Source organism: Diceros bicornis, chromosome 20, assembly GCF_020826845.1.
Source record: "Diceros bicornis minor isolate mBicDic1 chromosome 20, mDicBic1.mat.cur, whole genome shotgun sequence".
Lineage (NCBI taxonomy): Eukaryota > Metazoa > Chordata > Mammalia > Perissodactyla > Rhinocerotidae > Diceros > Diceros bicornis.
The window spans coordinates 18,641,037-18,648,114 of record NC_080759.1 but is presented as its reverse complement, the minus strand read 5'-3'; the positions used below and the strand labels follow the sequence as shown (position 1 = coordinate 18,648,114).

At 42.5% G+C, this 7,078-nt stretch overlaps 1 non-coding gene across 1 annotated transcript; it reads right to left on the bottom strand.

Moving 5' to 3' along the window:
- Positions 1-516: 516 nt before the first annotated feature.
- On the bottom strand, positions 517-648 carry LOC131419341 (small nucleolar RNA SNORA42/SNORA80 family). The gene has a single exon (XR_009223195.1). It is a non-coding gene; the product is annotated as a small nucleolar RNA SNORA42/SNORA80 family (small nucleolar RNA).
- Positions 649-7,078: the final 6,430 nt, after the last annotated feature.

Here is a 7,078-nt window from a genome sequence, read left to right as displayed (position 1 = left end):
CTGGATCATAATAGTAGTTATATGTTTAATTTTTTGAGGAACTGCCCTACTGTCTTCCATAGCAGCTGCACCATCTTACATTTCCACCAACAGTGTATGAAGGTTCCAATTTCTCCACATTTTTCCAGCACTTATCTTCTGGTTTTTTTTTGATAATAGCCATCCTAATGGATGTGTGTAGATATAAATTTTTTTTTTTTGAGGAAGATCAGCCCTGAGCTAACATCCATGCCAATCCTCCTCTTTTTGCTGAGGAAGACTGGCCCTAAGCTAACATCTATTGCCAATCCCCCTCCTTTTTTCCCCTTTTCTCCCCAAAGCCCCAGTAGATAGTTGTACGTTGCACATCCTTCTAGTTGCTGTATGTGGGATGCGGCCTCAGCATGGTTGGAGAAGCGGTGCGTCAGTGCGCGCCCGGGATCCAAACCCAGGCCGCCAGTAGGGGAGCACGTGCACTTAACTGCTAAGCCATAGGGCTGGCCCTGAGATATAAATATTTTACTTTTTTTTTTTCCCCACTGTGCAACCCACTTCAGTGCCTGCAGCCTATGGGCACAGAGGCTAGGCAATGGTTTGGGGCCACAGTTTGGTCTGGCGTGGGGCACTATGAGATAGACATAATTTTTAAGGACAGTTTGTTGCTTCTGCTACTAGTTTAAACAAGAGTAGTTCATTCTTTCTCACTCTGCAATCACAGTGGCCTTTGACATTGACAGAAAATTATGTATTTACTGTACAAGATATATCTATAAAGTTAGGATATAGATTTCTCAGTGGAGCTTTTAAACTGGTTCTGAAGATACTATCAAAAGAGGAGTTCTAGAAAAGTTCAAATAATGATAGCATTGTGGGACTAAGCACATCTACCCTTTTTACTTTACAGGACATGGCATGAATTTCTCTAGGCAAGTTCCAGTTTGTTTGATGAACCACACACTCATGCTCAAACATGTGCATCATGATTTTGTAGTCATACCTCATAGACCCTTACGAAGGGGTCTGGATAGATTCTTGGAATCTAGACCTAGCGTTTTCTCCTGGATATTAGTCCCCAAGATATTCTGAATTTTTGGTAATAACACCCAACAGGGCAGTATCAGAGACAAGAGTGAGCTGAATTCAAGTTTGAAATTGAATTTGCTTTCTCCCAAATCTAATTATTAACCACCTTTCAGAAAATAGAGGGTGATAATTCCTATGGCAACAGAAGCCTTAGAGCCAGAAAGCATTCAGCAGCCTGCCATGTTTAGCCAGCTCTATCCTGATCCAACTTGCTGGTGGAGGGAACCAAGACCCGAGGCTAGGTGTAGCCCCCTGATGGGGGGTTTCACTTCACAGCCCCCCTCTCTCCGTGGTTCTTCAGGATAAATCAAGCTGGTGCTCACTGTCTTGCTTGTCTTCCAGCCTCCCCCAGGCCCCGTTCCCAACATCCTGGTGTGTGCATATGTGTTTCTATATCTGTTCATGTTCTATGTGTCTTACTCATCTCTGTGTAAATCCAGATTCATGTTCTTCATGGTTGTCAATGAATCATTCAAGGTGTACTTTTAGCTCAGAATTGAATAATGCCATAGGAATAAGAAAGACATGATTAAATGTCTCTTGAGCAGGGCTTTTTGGATTATTTGTTAAGCACAGGGCACATTTTCTTAGCTGTTCTTTCTTTATTTTCTTTTATTTTAAAAATACTTCGCATGGGTGAACTCTTCTGAAACTGCTAGTTTCGTTTTGATTGGTACTAATAGCACTTCTTATTACTGTTTCTTTACTTTGAAGTGAACAGTCTGAGCAGCATGCGTGCAGATTCCGCAGTTACAAATGCCGTGTTATTTTTAGTACCTCTAGTCCTACTAAATAAATTCGATCTTATTTAAATTATATATGGGGTTGGACTCATTGTTTGCTTTATGATTTTAATGTCATAAGCAGACAATGATGTAATTGAATACTCAGCATACATGGACACAGTTGCACTGTTGGGTCAAATAGACTTTATGCAAGCATTGATCTGATGTGTCAGGGATATGGCTAACAGGCACTTGGTAAATACCCATCAATGGTACAGTGCCATCATAAATGATTGCAGTGGCATTACCTTTATCCAGAAATGTTAGTTCTCCAGCATCTACAAACAGTTAATCATGAGTTTTTCCTGAAACCATGTGCACAATAAAGTTGATATATACAAAATGAAATGCATGTAAAATCTCTCTCTATTTCTTTCCCCTTGCCTTCAACAACACATACATGCTCCAGAAGCACTTATGCCTGGTGAAGGATAAAGATCTTGAATTCAGCTTTTCAGGTGTCAGGTTTTTCTTGACCATAGAGGTAGGAAAGAGCATGAAGCTGTTGGGGGAAGAGGGGGAATCCCCTTCTGCCCTTTTCCTTAAGGTTCTTCTGGCTGGCCAAATAATTAACAAGACAGGTTAGCAGGAGAAAATAATACCAAGTTTAATAACATGTATACATGGGAGAAACTCAGAAATGAGCAACTTGTCCCTCTGTCTAAGCCGCTTGCTTAAGTATTGCAGCTAAAGGCGAGGAGCGTGTTGGAGGTGGGTAGTGGCCTGGGACTTCAGAGGGCAGAAAGACAATTCTTTTCAGGGTCATCTATAGATAATGTGGTCAGGGAGAGACAGAGTTTTTGAGAAAAGAGGTTTGGTGCCTTTGCTATTGTAACCTCTATCCTACATTATCTTTACAGCCATCATGATAGAAGATCTGTTCCAGGAAGGAGCCACCATGTCAAATTCTTTAGGCAGTTAGTGGGGGAGATCAAATGTCCCTCAGAGAAAACAATCAAGGTAAAGAGATATATTTCAGAGTGGCCAAATCTTGATCTCCCACAAAGCCATGACCTTGGGTCCAGTTGAGGGATGGAAACACACATTCCTCCTCTCCCCTCCACTCTCAACTCGCAGAGCTTTGTCTCAAGGACAAGACTGACATTGTAAAATGAACTGGATGGAGTCTTAAAGAACTAAAATAAATCTATTCTCATGATTGTATATGACTAAAAAATTATGAATCAGTCTGGGGTATCATTTCAGGAGCCTCCTATCCAGCAGGAGATGGGGGCTTGACAGAGTGTTGTTGGGTGCATTAACTGGAAACAGAGACATATCATGTAATTATAGCATATCTATAAACAGAACTACATTTAGAGAGTCGAGACTCTTCACTAACCTTTCTGCATTCCTTTTTCTGGGTCCATCTTACCTCACCTGAAAAATCCAGTGGCATATCTCGTTATTATATGTTCCTGGCTAACCAACCCTTAAGGACTAGCCCCAGTGCTGGAGGGACTCTAGGCCATGGAAATGCTGGAATAAAGCATTATTGATGAGATAACAGACCCCAATTCTGAAAAACAAACCTTAATTTGCTAAGCTTCCTAGGCATTTAGGAACACACTCTCCCCAAGTTGCGCTGGAGCAGAGCTTATGTATGTTATTAGGAAAACACAGGCAACTCCAATTAACTCTAAAGGAAGTGGTGACAAGGATGCTGATTGACTCATAGACCAAAGCAGAGTTGCTTGAACACACTTAGCATATGATCTGTCTTAGGTTAAAGCTGGTTTATTTTGGCCTTGCAGGTCCTCATACGATTTCAGGCAGCAGGGTTTCTCAGTACTATATTGTTGATGCTGGTATGATTTAAAGAACGAGATTCTTAGGGTTCTGTCCTTGATGCAGGCTAGCAGAGCCATTGTACAGTTCTACTTCAAGAAGGGTGGGTGTGCAGGGGAGGTGGAGGGAGCTGCTGTGGGTGGTGGTGGAGAGCAGAGGGAAATGTGTTGAAAATAGATCCTGGATCATGGCCACAGAAAAGTGCTTGTGAAAAAGAATGGAGGAGAGAACGCGTGAGCTGCCTGAGCACAGGGATTGTCTGTTGGGCCTCCACTGTATCCTCCATGCTTAGCATGGTACATGGCAGGGAGCAAGTGCCCTCTAAATATTTGTTGAATGAATTAATAATAGTGGAGGAAGATGAAGAAAACAGCCTCATAGGAGAACAATTTCAGACAGTCAGGGGTTTAGGCTGGGAGAAGTAGATGAGAACTCAGGTTCCCTGGTCTCCAGTAATTCCTGGGACAAATCTGCTGGATCCAAATCTGTGCCTGCAGCACATTCACACCACATGGTGACTGATAGCAGGTCAAACTTTGCTCTCATGGTGGAGTAGGGGTGAGGAGTGGAGAGAGAGGTGAAATCACAAGGGGCTTGATAGAAGATGAGTGAAAACACCCCCTGTTCTCTCTTTTTTTAACCTACTGTACACTTACCTGTTTCAGGCACTGTACTAGGCATTTCACAGATACCATCTATAGTCCTTACAGCACGGGGCAGTTATCGCTGTATTACCTACCAATGAGGAGCCTGCAGCTCAGAGCAGTCACGTGACCCCCTTGGGCTCACACAGACACCAGGGCAGGCCTGGCCACAGCCCAGGCTCTCTGGTCCCAAAGCCTCTTTCCCTCCCTGTGCAGCGTGGCTGCTGGGTCTGGCCCTCCAGGGCCCCACTCTGTCTCCCAGATGAGCCCTGAGAGTCTTCCTGATTATCTTGCAACCTGAGACCCTTGAGGCCACTGCCACCTGAAGTAGAAAGATGACAGGCCAGGTGCAATCCAGAGAGACCTTCGTCAGGCTCCCCCCACCAACCTCCCCCCACCAGTGGGGATGACAAGGTGTGCCTTCCAGACCTCGGCTCTGCAGGGCACAGAGGCTTGTGTTTCCCGGGCCTCAGCTGCTTCTCCCACAGGGTGGAACGTGGGACTGGCGGAAACCTGAGGAACTAAACTCTTCATTTCTTCATTCTTCTCTTGTCTCACAAAAAACTAATGGAACTTGGAAAGCCAGTTGTAAAGTTGGCCTGAATGAGAACTGCACTAAGGTAATTTTGAAAAATAAGAATAATCCATGAGGGATGTGGGGACTATCTTAGCCTACCAGATACAAAAAAATGCTGTAAAGCTGGAGAATTAAACAATAATGGCACATTTGTGGATGGGAATTTGGTAATATTTATCCAAATTGACAATAAGCAGGAATCTTAATTCTAAAACTATTCTATAGAAATTCTTAATGGGCATAATGATACATATGCTGGATGTTCATTGCAGCATTGTTTGTAATAGTTTAAAAGTAGAAATGCTCTAAACGTCCATCCATAATGCAGTGTTACGTTACTTTTTTTATTACTTTTTAGTGTTGTATTAAATTAGCCGTATCCTAAATTAATTAGGATATGGTCACACCATGGAATACCACGGAACCATTAAAAGGAATTAGGCAGACCCAAATATGCTGACATGAAGAGATGTGAAATATACTGGGAATGAAGGCAGGAAAACGCAAGTCACAGAACAGTATCGTGTGCTTAGGGTGTAAACACATTGGGAAATATTTGGAAGGATACACACAAATGATTTTTAGTGATTAACTTTGCAATTAGAGGAAAAGTCAAGGGTGAGTCTTTCACTTTTTATTTGATACAGTACTTCATGGTTCTACTCTTTTATACTGAGCATACTCATATGTTAATTGTGTATTTGAAAAACATTAACGTGGGGGAAAACAGAACCTGGTGATTTGGGAAATAAGGGGAACAGATGAGTTAAAGATTATCTCAGAGTTTCACCTACAGGTGAATTGACACAAAACTTCATGGACTAGTTAGCGCCATTGGTACACGCCACCCATTTGAAGGCAGAACATTGTCTATCATTGGTACACAGCACCCATTTGAAGGCAGAACATCCCTGGGCCCAGTGGGAATTAAATGTTGTGGTCAAAGGACCGTGGTGCCCTAGAGTGTTCTGGGAGCTGTTAGGAAATATTGTTTTATTGTGGTCAAGTTGAATATGGTCTCAATGCCTATTATCAAAGATGTATTAGTACATTGAAGAAAATAAAAGGTTGAAATGCAGTAAGCTCCAGCAGAAATAAGCAAGGCAGTGTCTGCTGGGACAGTATCAGGAGGCCATGCCAGCCTCTGTGATGGGTGAGAAGAGAGCTTCCTGTTATAGCTGCAATAAGAGAATTCTCTTTTCAAGCAGAAAGTGGGCTAGATGACTTAGTGTAAATGCTTCTAGACAGTATCCTGAGCTTTCAGGCTCACATAGATGAAAACATACACACGCAGAAACACACGCACGCACAGTGACAATATGCAGAATTAAAACATATGCATTAATGGAGCTTCACTATCATTATCATTCTGAGCCTCAATAGGAGACTGCAAAATGCTAAGCCTGGTTCCCCTCTTTAGTGGAGCCCTACTCTGTGTTTCTTTGCGGGACTCTTTGGCTGCTCTGGAGAGAAGGACTTCAACATAAGCCTTCTGATATTTTCACTGCAATGCTTGGGAGAGCGGTGTAGGGGGTTGGAAATGTCACTAGAGGGACAGATGTTGATGTGGATTTAGCTGAAATGGAGTGCAGGGTTTTTTGATTTGGGTAATTTGTAGTATAGTAAGTTTAAGAATTTGAGTTCCAAGAATTTGATTTTGAATGCAAGTTTCACACTAATTAACTATATGACCTTGGGAAAGTTACTTAAACATTTAAAACCTTGGTTACCTCATTTATAAAATAAGAATATAATGGTGCCCACCTTATAAGCTGGTCCCGAGAACTAAATGAGGTACTGCTTGCAAAACGCTTATCACATTGCAAGGCGTCTGGTGACTGCTCAAGACCGTCAGCTGCAACTATGATTTCAGCCTTTATCGTGTCCCCGTTTCAGGGTCACTTTTGAACACCCTCTTCAAGTCCGTCTGAAAACTGCTTTTTCGAAGGCTTGATTCACTTGCCTTTATCTTAGATGTAGGACTTATGCACATTTTCTATTTTCAATCTCTCATCTCCATTTCAACATGCCAAGCCTCCCACACGGCGTTTTGGAAATGAGCCGAGAACAGACGGAAATGCTTCGCGCGCAGCTTCTTGGGCTTTCCTTCAGTTGAGTTAAGGCTGATCATTTCTTGCCTTTTTTTTTTTTAACCTTCATCTCTTGGTTGCTTTAATGGCATAACTTTCCGAATTGGCATTTGGTTTTTGATGTCAAGGACT